Source organism: Lepidochelys olivacea (assembly GCF_965140295.1).
Source record: "Lepidochelys olivacea isolate rLepOli2 genome assembly, chromosome: 2".
Taxonomy (NCBI): domain Eukaryota; kingdom Metazoa; phylum Chordata; order Testudines; family Cheloniidae; genus Lepidochelys; species Lepidochelys olivacea.
The window spans coordinates 95,505,354-95,517,553 of NC_140412.1; the positions used below are offsets into that span (position 1 = coordinate 95,505,354).

Below are 12,200 nucleotides of genomic sequence, written 5' to 3' on the forward strand. Positions count from 1 at the left end.
CCATTAACTGTTTGCAAATACCTACTGGATACAAGCAGCTTGCATTGGGAAATCTATTGTCTTCATTTTAAGCAATCTGATAAGAGAAGCATTGTGTAGGGAATAGAACAAACCCATGAGCATTACTGTAAATCAGTCTGAAGTACTTTTCAACAGCAAAGGATGTTGGTTTTTAACCTCTTGTGTGTGCATGTTTCTTTCAACCACAATGCAGAGACATACTAACTAAACAGAGCCACTAATGTAACCTGACAGTACAGGACTAATGCATTACCAACAGTTAGAGTTGCTTTCCATCACTTATTTGTCAGAATCATCCAATATTTTTTTGCCATATACATTTACTGTAACACAACTGCAAGCAAACAACAAACCAAGCTAAAACTATAGACACAGTAAAATAAAGATGATGGCTTTAGAATTAATTTGGTAAGATATTCACATGTTCATGTTATTGACAAATTAATGAAATACCAAATAATATACTGTACTATATAGAGAGAAACTGAGACATAAATAGTTAAATCCTTCAAGTAGTTGAATATTTCTAACCATATAACTTTTAATGAGAATCTTATGTGATTGATATGAAACAAGAATCCTTTTCATTTCAAAGGGTGAACCTTTCTATATAAACACTATACAGTGCATATTTTGTTTTAATATATTGATTACTTTATAAAAAAAGATCCTAACTTCATCTTAACCATTTACAGCCAATTTTTCAGTTGTCATTCAACCTAAGGCTGAGCTTTTCAAAGGAGTATTAGGGAGTTCAGTGCCTCAGTCTCATTGAATTTCAATAGAATCTGGGCACTGACCAGAATTCCTTGGGCTCCTTTGAAGTTTCCTACCTAAACAACTATTTATTTCAGTGTCAATTTTGCTTAAGGACCTCCAGACCTGAAACCTAAATGGCTGATCCATTTCTAATACTGACATCTTTATATCGTGTTACTTTTTCGGATGCAAGTCAAATTTAGGCTGTTATGTTTTGTTCTCTTTAGCAGGAGAAATTAATGAGTCTGATATAGTCTTTGATGCAATTTTGTTGTTTTTATGAGCACTGTGCAAAGTCCTGTTTCCCTGAACACAGAAGGAATCAAACAGATGACGGTTTCTTTGTTTACAGCCCCAAGTCTCATTAGCCAGCACCAAACCAAAAAGCCCTATCCCTATCCTTCTCTCAGGGTCACACATCATGCTTGTCCAGGCTGTGTATCTCTGTGATTCCTGTGTGCTATCTCTGGGTTCAACTACATTGGAGCTAAAAGATGTAATTTTCAGCTCAGGTAAACATACCCATGCTACTTCTGACGGAGCTACATCTAGTAAGCAATACAAATTAACTTTTCCACCCTTGTCATTCAAATTTCTCGGCAAATTTGCATTTGCTTTTGTTTTTTGGCAGACACATTTTCCTATTATAGGCTTGGAGACTGCTATTATTTCATTCATGTCTTTACAGTCATCCTAAATGAAAGGTGGTGCTAACACCCAACCCAAAACAATATACTTAGAATCAAAGGGGGAAAATTGCTGAGGTGATTTTCAAAGTTATGGAAGAAGGTCTAAGGTTTTTCTGTGCACCTTAAAGGCAACAAAGTTTGGGCTTATGGGAGGCCCTGCTCATGGTGTGTTATGGGTTATATAGTCTAACAAGAAAGCCTAGCCAATAAAGGAGAATGAGACCTGAGGCACTATGGCAGCATATCCAAACTGAAGAAAAATGGGGTTTTAGTCAGTTGATTTTTTTTCAAAGAACAATCTAATTTTCTGCAGAAAATGCACTCTATTAAACATTTTCATTTCAATGGCAACATTTTGACTAGCCCTGTTGAATACCATCACAGCGCATTTGTCACTACCCAGTGTACTCTAGTGCCGGGTAGGTTCACGTGGTCTTGCTGTGTCAAATATACAGGTATGTTTACCTGAACTGAAAATTACATCTATTTAGTCTTTTCTTACAAAGTAAGTGTGATGCAGACTTCCATACCACCTTCACACCTCAGCCCAGGCTTACCTTCTGAGCTGCCCCTTGTTTCCTGTTCCTCTGATATATATCCTCACAATTACCTTGTTAGTTCAATCATTGCCACCCATGTGCTAATAATCCCCCAACAGAAATTGCTTCCAGCTGGGCCTGCAGTCATCTTCAAGCTTCAGCAATGTCAGTGATCAGGTGCTGCTGATAGCACCCTGTCAGACACCCAAGAGAATAATCAGTGATGGAATCTCCATCAGAGACCAGTGATCAAGGTAAATTGGACAGAATTATGAGCCAATGGAGATTCCAGATGGCCTCTAGGGCCAATATGATGTAGAATACACTCCAAAAGTCTAGCCTAGAGGCACACAGTTTACATAAATAAGTCCTATATCAGAAAGTCTTGGCTAGCCAAAGATTGCGGGGAAGTATTCCTGCCCTCTGTTCATATCTGTGTATTCAGGAGCATAAGTGAACATGGTAGAACCCCCAAAATGTAACCTACCTTAATAAATGATGGACAGCTGAATGAGGAAATCATAGCTCTTGCCATTTATTCAAAGTGCTTCCCACTGCCAACCAGCATCCACTTCCACTTCACTTGGACCTAGGTCAAACTCATTCCATTTAATCCTGGTTCATGCCAATATCTACATACATTCAAAACATATTGGAAAAATTATACTTAGTGTACTTCCTGGTGGTCTTTGACAATTTTAAAAGAGATTTTCATTAATGCAGACTAATTTTGTATGACAGAATTTTTTTAATATGTCTAGTGGCATTTTCTTTTTCTTTCCTTAATATTAATATCCATTGATGTGCCATTATTCAATGGTGGATTGCTGAACAAGTTGGCGGGGTAGGGAGGAAAATCCATCTGTTCATATGTTCTTTATTATTTCTATGTATATTCCAGATTTTTTTCCTCCTGTTCCTTTCAATATCTGTTAACTCTGGAGCGAAGCTAATTTTTTTTCAAATCTTTTGTGGAAATTGAATGCCTTACAATTACTGACATATTTCTGGGACTGTTCCTTCTCTGTATTCTGGTACCATATTTCTATATACTACTTACAGCTCAAGACAAGAACTTGCTTCTCAGCTTTAACTTGTCTTTCCCCTTAAAATTCAATAGCTGATTCTACCATTCTCCTTCCATTTCTCAGTACTATTTTCAATACTCTCTTGTAATCAGTAGGATAACATCTAATATATTTTTCCTCAGGCAAGCAATAATCCTTGCTTATTACCTCAAGGTTACATATTTTAACTCTTGAAATAAAGAATGCTGATATTATTTCTGCTGGTCAAATTCTGCACTGTGTGTGGTATAGAATAATTTTTACCTTGTGGCATCCTCAGTGTATGTATCCATAATGCTGTAGCTAGTATTCTTCACATGGGGTGACTTTTATTTTTACAGGTGACTTGTATCTCACTGTGCATCCCTTAACTGGAACCGTCTATAGCAGGTTTCCAAAAGTGATGGAAAATGAATTGCAAGCGCTTATTGCAATAGAGAGTAAGTAAGCCACAATTGCATGACTTTTTTTGTAATTAGAGTTGAGATGTATAGTTGTATCATTTCATCATAAACTACCTACTACATAACAAATGTTTTTATCATGATTAACGACATTGTGAAGTTCTACCCAGAAATATGTTTGTTGCAATTTCTCTTCCTATAACATCCTAATTGTAGCTCCCAGTTCCTCTTTGACAGTAGCCTGAGGGCTTTTTTTTTAAATAATTCAATCTGCCACAATGAAATCCTTGGATAAAAGGTGCTTTAGAAACAGAAAATTATTTAGTATTACTATTTATTTCATGGTATGTATTCTACATAACATATAAATAACAAAGCTATAAGTGATCTCAATCCCTTACTCACAATCTTGCAGCCCTTGCTCAGCTCCCTTGTTCAGCTTTCTTACTAGGGATGGCAATTACCAGGATCACTCTTCTTTCCTTGCTGAATAGTGGTACCATACTTGTTTCTCTCCATCTAGTCAATACTCAGTTTATGATAACCATCAAAATAATCATAGTGAGTACACTTGCTGATTCCTTCTGTATCCTAGGAAGAATGTCGTGCACTCACTGATTTGAATATGTTCAGATTTTGCAAGAATTCCTTTACCTGATTTATAAAAAAAATAGCTATTTATATAGAAGCTTACTGTTTTCTGGTTGTCCAAACTGCATTTATTTATCTTGAAAATGAACTACTTTGTAAAAATCTATTTTCTCAGCCATTGTTGAATCACTAATTTCAATCTCTTCCTCCTTTATTAATAAACTTATTTTCTGGTTAGTTTTCCTCTGACATAGCTATACAAGCTGATCTTAATCCTTTGAATAGCACTTTCTCATTATACATTTTGTGATGTTTCTCTTTTCCCCTGAACAATCCTTAACCTAATCTATGCATTCTTGTTTGGTTGACTCCTGGCTTTTCTATTTGCAGTACAGGGCATTCAAAACCTCAAACTGTTCAGCAGTCTCTTGTTAAATCACATTGGCTCCTTTTTGCCCCTTGCATTCCTCTTATTTAGAGTAATTATAATCTATTGCACCTTAACTAAAGCATATTTTAACAAGTGGAATTTACTTAATATGGGCAAACATGCTCGCAGTTAAGTCAATGGGAGTTCAGCCATTGATACTAGTGGCTACAAGAGAGGGCCAACATTGAGGAATTAAGCAATCTGCTTTCCTGACATATAAACAGTTGTGAACCTGTTCTGTGAACTAATGCTGGATCAAGAAAGCTTGTGAGTAGAATTGGATAAAACTCAGAATTTCAGGTTTGCAGAAAATTTTGAAATTTCCCACACGTTTCTAAAAAAGTTCATTTCAGGAATACTGAGACATGGTTTTTCTGAAAGGAATAATTCTCCATTCTCTTCTTTCAGCTCTATGAAATTGATTCTTCTAAGTTTCATTATGTCCAAGCAATCTGACAGTTTCACCACTGCTATTCAATGGTGAGCAGCTACAAAACTGACAAGAACCATGACAATTTCAGAAAGCTGCTAGTCCATGGACATTGGTGTTTCTGAAAGAAATACTTCTCCATGGATTCCAGCTCTGTGGCAGGAAGCCCAGAATTCCTAGGGTCCCTGTTCCCAAAACAGTTCACTTGGCAGACCTACCTAGAATTGTGGACCCTGGAATCCTGGGCTCCCTAGTAATCCACCAAGTAACCAGACATAGTTTTCTTGTGATTTTTCTCAAAATTGACAACCCAAGATGTGTTCAAAAACATTTTGGATTTGGTGAATCAGTATTTTCTGAGGAAACACAGACTTCCAACTCAAACTTTCAACCAGCTCAGCTTGTGAGTCAAACTTCCCTTGTTCTTACTTTCTCACTCATAGTTTCATAGAGTTTAAGCCTAGAAGCAATCATTAAATCAGCTAATCTGACCCCATGTATATCACTGGCCACTAAAATTCACTCAATTTCTCCTATATTGAGCCCAATAACTTATATATGACTAAATCTTAACTTCCAGAAATGTATAGCATCTTGATTTGAAGATATAAATAAAATTAGACCTTTACTGATGTGTAAATTATCCTGGTTGTCTTATACTGTAGTTGGAGATGTATGTTTTAAATAATTAATTTGCTTTTGATATAATTTAGGAACCAATTTGATGTATGTTTGGCAGTTTACCTGTCAGAGATTTGGATACTTAACAGCTCCCTGGTATCATGTAGTTTTGAGTACTCTGCGAGTAGGCCCAGGGATATTTTGTTCTTACCCTCCTCCTCCAGGCCTGATGTTGTCTAAAAGATATCCATTGTTCCTTTTTTCATTCCTTATATCCTAATTCAAATAATGTCACCCTCTTACTAGGGCTTTTAGCAGGGGGGAAGAGAATAAAAGATGACAGGTGGAATTCTGCCCTGGTTATGCCCATATTTTCCCATTGAATTCAACTGAGAACAGGAACTGTTCTAAGATGTTCTGTTAGGATAGTGGAGTATGATATTGCTTGTGTCTATTTCCCAGTGATAGGAAAACTGCTTACAATATGTAGCATATTAAGGGCTTGATGTAAGGCACATCACTGATTTGAGGATGGTGTTGATCAATTGACTCCCAGAAATTTCCCTGCCCGCCAAGGTGATGTGTGCGGGGGGGGGGGGGGGTGCTAAATGAACACTATATTTCTGTGACCTTACTCAGGATACAATTTGAATTGATGAATAGCTGTTTCCCCTCACTTCTCCAATTAGGGGTGTCTTTTTCACAGCTTTGCAGTGAGAGCATCCACTCCTGGTCAGCTCATACACAGCTTCTAACATGTAAGTTACTCCCAGTTATATTGTATGAGTGCTTTAGCCAGCCACCCTTGAATTACACTGCAGAGTAACACCAGGAAATTCCTAGTCCCAAACTTCCCCCAGAAACATGCATCGTGTACTGCCCAGCTTTCTCCTGGACAATACAAGCTCATATAAAGACTGTCATTTTATTTATAAAAAAATTATATGCACAAATCCTGTTATTCCCAAACACTTCTACAATCCAAACACACTGGTTAGGTAACCAGTATTAACTACAGAAAGATTTTAACTGACTTCAACAAAAGAGGCATAAAACTCAATTGTTTTCAAGAAAATAAAAGTAAAAAGCAACTAATGCCTAATTTAACAAGCTAAGTGAATTCAAAGCAAAGTCTCTCTTACCACGTGTTCTAGCAGTCTTACTGGCTGAATTCTTTGGGTCAAGATCCCTCCCCCCCCGTCCAAAGCTGATTCCCTTGTTCTTCAGGTGTTTTCGATGCTATGGGTAGAGAGAAAGGGAGGAATAATTTGGGGTGTTTGCTCTCCCTTATATTTTCTCTTCTTTGAGAATCATCTCTAGCTGAGGTTCCGGAGACAAAGCCTGTGTGGACAGGAACCCCAAGCTGTCTGTCTGTCAAGATATAGACTTTTATTTTTATTTTGTGCCCACACCCTCTATCCTGCCAAGAAATGGCTACTTAACCAGGTGATGGTCCACTTGATTTTGTTGATGCTTGCCTGAGGGGTCGGTCAGCCTTTTGTCTCTGGAGAACTGGTTTGTGATTTCTTAGTAATATAATACAGTAGAATCTTATAACTTTTACATACAATATTGCCACCGATATTTTACCAGTACAATAATCAGTAAATGGAGTTTTCAAATGATACCTCACAAGACATTTTTGTACAAAGTATGAATCATAACTCTATAAAAGGGGTGAACATATTGGTACAGATTGTCATGACTTCCTCCTTGCCCCTTCCCCCCGACCCTCCCAAGGCAGAGCCATGACTCCATCTACTTTACACATCTCCTTGCCCCGTTTGGGATATTGTGTGTCCTTGGAGTATCTCAAAAGCAACTTTGACCTGAGTGAATTGCTACAATTCTGTTCCTTGCTGTGAAAATCTAATGGGCTTTAGAATGCTTCCCTTTCCTTCCCTCTGCCACCCAAGTGTGTGCCCATGAAAGGGCTGACTAGGATTGGCATTGATATAGCTTCAGATTTCAGTAACATACAGGATTCTGAGACAGGAACCAGTTTAGTACAGGTTTTTTTTAAAAAAAGTTCTGAGATGTACTGGATGGTTAGTAGGTTGTATCTGCTATAAAAGTAACATTAAGAAGGTGACTTCTGCTAAGTGTTTCTAAACTTAGAATGCTGATTTACTGAAGCTGAGAATACCCAATTATTAAGGGGGTAATTCATCTATTAACCTGCTTGTCATGCTGTTTGCCAAGAAAAAAGCTGAGCTCATGAAAGTGTGACCTGGATAGTGTCTTCTGCAAGTACTGTAACAAGAGAATGTTTTGAAGTTTATATTGGATTTTTTTAAAAAATGCAATTAAATCTAATCTTTTCAGACTGTACTGGGAAAGAATTTTTTTTAAAAAATGAATATTAGTCAAGGATCTTGATCCTTATCTCTGAATGCCATGAATGTGCACAATAGCTAATTATAGTTGATCATGTGAAAGTGTGAACCCACATCTGACCTGGAGATATATATGGCTATATCTCTCAACTGTACTTGATTATTAAACTTTACATTAATAAGGGCTCTGGCCCAAATTCATTTCTGTTTTATAAACACAGTGAAGTCAGTTGAGTCATACCGAAGATGAATTTTGCTTTGAGACTGTTTCTGATTTGTGAGAAGTGGCATATATTGGGTTTAATATAAATACTTTAAGCATAGAACTTACCCTAGCACTGACAAATTGGGTATAGTCTCAAGACTGGCTTGTGAGTGACGGGGTACATTTTAGTTTAATATAAAAGTTCTAAACCTAGAATTTACTCTAGCATTGATAAACTGGAAAGACTCAAGGCCAGATTTGTCCCTGGTATAATTTCATTGACTTAAGGGTGCTTATACCATGTATGAATATGGCCCATAGTGCTTATTAATGAAAATTTTAGGCAGAAATTTTGAAACCTGAAACTAGGATTATAGAAAACTGTTTTTACAAATGATCCCATATCAATAGAAACTTAATTTTCTGCTATCATTTGTTTTCCTCACTTTCTTCCCCCAGAGTACACCATAAGCTAATTCCTGATGTGGCTTCAGATGGCAAGTGCTAAAGACCTTGGGATGTGCACCCCACAATCCAAACACAAAATACATGTAGCTACAGTGCCAGTGTAGATATGGATATGCTGCATATGGCACAAGTGTGGCTAAGCAGTGGATTCTTGGCAGTGGGCTTGGCTAACATGCAACAACATGCCAACAAGTCAGAATGTAGTTAATTACCATGGGATAGATGAACATAAGAACAGTTATGCTAGGTCAAACTAATGGTCCATCTAGCCCAGTATCTTGCCTTCTGAGAGTGGCCAGTGCCAGGTGCTTCAGAGGCAATTATTGAGTTATCCATCCCCAGTCATCCAGTCCAGCTTCTGGTAGTAAGAGGTTTAGGGACACCCAGAGCATGGGGTTATGTCCTTGATCATCTTGGCTAATAGCCATTGATGGACCTATCCTCCACAAACTTATCTAATTATTTTTGAATCCCAGTTTTACTTTCAGCCTTCGCAACATTGTCTGGCAACAAGTTCCTCAGGTTGACTGTGCATTACATGAATACACTCTTACATTGGTCTTAAACCTGCTGCCTGTTGATTTCATTGGGTGACACTTGGTCCTTGTGTTATGTGAAAAATTAAATAACACTTCGTGATTTTTATAGACCTCTATCATATCCCCTCCTTAGCTGTCTCTTTTCTAAACTAAACTAAACAATACTAGTCTTCTTAATCTCTCCTCATACAGAAGATGTACCATACCCCTAATCACTTATTTTGCTCTTCTGTGTACCTTTTCCATTAAGATGGAGAGACAAGAACTGCACACAGTATTTAAGGTGTGAGCGTACCATGGTCCCTAACATTTGGTTAGCTGTTTTGATTGCCGCTGCACATTGATTACAAGATCTCTTTCATGAGTGTTAAAAGCTAATTCAGACCCCATCATTTTGCATGTATAGCTGGGATTGTTTTCCAATGTGCATTACTTAGCATTTAATACTGAATTGAATCTGCCATTTTGTTACCCGGTCACCCAGTTTTGTAAGAATCCTTTGTAACTCAGTTCAGTCCAAAGCAAACTGCAAAATCTTGAATAATTTTGAATCACCTGAAATTTTGCCACCTCCCTGTTCACCCCTTTTCCCAGATAATTTATGAATAGGCTGGTCAGTACAGATCCTTGGGGGGAGCCCGCTATTTATCTTTCTCAACTGTGAAAACTGATCATTAATTCCTACGCTCTGTTTTTTATCTCTTAGATTCACAAATAAATTTAGGTGTGATGGTGCTGAGCACCACCACACGTAACTTTTAGGTTGATGGGAAATCACTGGGATTCACAAAGCCTGGGTTGGGCACCTAGGCTCTCCATACAATGAATGGGAAGAGAAAGAAAGGAATTCACAAAATCCAGCCCACAAGGCAGCTTCCCACGTAAGCTAGTCAATGGGCGAATGCCCAGGTAAGGGGTGGGTCCTGAGCCCCATCCCTGTCTGAAAATTCAGAGCTCGATTCACAAAGAAACTTTGGTCTGGGGATGCTCAGCAGTACCAGGATACTCACAGGGGATGTAGGAGTCTTCCAGTTCAAGTCCCTCCCCTTCACCTGAGGGGAGAATGGATTTGAACAGGGATCTGCCACCTCTTAGGTGAGTGCCATGCTAGTAGATAATGAGAGATTCTGATGTAGTGCTCTCTCAGTCACATATATTCAAGCTGTGCCACTCTGGAAAAATCAGTGGATTGAGGCAGGAGGGCATGGGTCTGGGGTCTCCCACCACCCAGGTGAGTGCTCTTGGGACCAGGCTACACATTCTCATGTTTACTTGCTTTCTCACATTGATTCTTTCATTGATTCATAATGCAATAGTTTCAACATTGGATTAGGCAGAGTGGTAGTTAGATACCCAAGTCATTTTGTGAATGTAGACTCTATTGTAAATATAACCTCAGTCTCTAGCAGCAGTTGTTTCTGTGTTCCCAGAACTCACCACTACAAAGTCCTACGTGACTCAGTTCTGAGCTGTTTGCTCATTTAAAACTTCATCCTCTGCTATCTTCGTACATTTTTAGTTGCTCCTTTTAATACTGATATTCAACTGCCCCATATACCTTTAATAATTCTTCTGTCTAGTTTGTCTGTCTTGACCAAGCAAACTAGTGGTTGGTGTCTATATAGGAAGATGCAGCCTCCTCTAATTGGTTGATGGAAAAGAAGGCACCAGAGAAGATGAAGTGGGGCTAAGAGTACCAAATGCTTTGGAGGACAATGAGGAGAATAGGGTGCTGAAGGATTGTGAGAGTGCTGGATAGGGGTCCACTGACAGCTCAGGAGTGAGGCTGAATCAAAAGAGCAGATGGGATCACTAGTCAAACACTTTGGGCAGGGACATAAGGGTGATTTGGGAGAGCAATTTGTCTGTCTGTATGTAGTAAAAGACACACAAATAAGAAGAGAGTGTAAGAAACAGGATTTGAGAGCATTCTGGAACTTAGCTACAGGGGGAAAGACTCTGGGTTTAAGGAGGTTGAGGATGAGGCTTATATGCTGAAATATCTAAACTTCTAGCTATTAAAAAAATCTTGCTTTGCTGTTAATTGATACTGAAATGTAAGTGTTGGTTTATAGAAAAGCTGGACTTTTTATGGCTGGTCCATTGCTAGCTGAAAATCATACAGCTGGAATTATCCCTTTTACTTTCCTAGCAAAGATTCATATATCTTAATATCTGTGTTTTCCTGGACATATGTGCAATTTTCAGTAATTTTACCTGTGGTGGTGTTACATTAATGCCACTGATCCTCTGTAAAAGACTGAACTTAACTAACTGGTGTCTGTCCATTTCAAATATATTAATTGGGAACATAGGCACTGACTCCATGGATGCTCCAGCACTGACAGGGGGAAAAATAGTGGTTGCTCAGCACCCACCAGAGGGCCTCCCCTTCCTCCCAGCACCTCTCCCCCACCACGGGCCACCAATCAGCTCTTCCCCCACCATGATCAGCTGTTCAGTGGCATGCAGGAGGCACTAGGGGGAGGAGTGAGGGCAGGATGTGCTCAGGAGAAGGGGCACAGCTCGGGGCAGGAAGAGGCAGGGCAGAGCTGGGGGCATGGGGAAAAGGGTGGAGGCGGGGCAGGGCCTGGGGAGAAGCAGGGGTCGAGTATCTCTGACAACTCATGAAGATGGTACCTATGATTGGGAACACATGAATATATATGAACTAGAAAATCACAGGGTCCATTAATTGCTCTGATTAAAGCCAGAATCAAGCTATATTGTACATTATCTGTCTATCTAAACCATGGAGAGAATGCACACCCATTCTTAGTTCATTCTTTGCAAACAAATAAAACGCCCAACTTTCTTTTATTTATCCTACTGACTACTACTGGGCAATTTATTTAAAGTTTATTAACTTCCCTTTCTTTAAAGAAAATTCTACCTGAGTCCCGTTTTGATTAGTACTTTAAGTGTGATCTGATTTATTGTTTTGTTGAATATTAAAGTACCAGTTATACTCCACTGTATAAATGTTTATCATGATTGTTGTTTTCTTTGGAGAACAACACCAACAAAAGAAGGGAAAGTTCAGTTGGCCAGTATATTCATCCATTGTTCAATCTGAATCTACAGACAATGGTAATTCTCTA

General features: G+C 38.6%; 1 long non-coding RNA gene across 1 annotated transcript in view; it reads left to right on the plus strand.

The window, feature by feature from the left end:
- Positions 1-2,177: 2,177 nt before the first annotated feature.
- LOC311517139 overlaps positions 2,178-12,200 on the plus strand; it is a 218,824-nt gene continuing 208,801 nt past the window's right edge. The window contains exons 1-2 of the long non-coding RNA XR_014710614.1: positions 2,178-2,262; positions 3,417-3,515. This is a non-coding gene — a long non-coding RNA (uncharacterized lncRNA). The remainder of the gene's footprint in view (positions 2,263-3,416; positions 3,516-12,200) is intronic.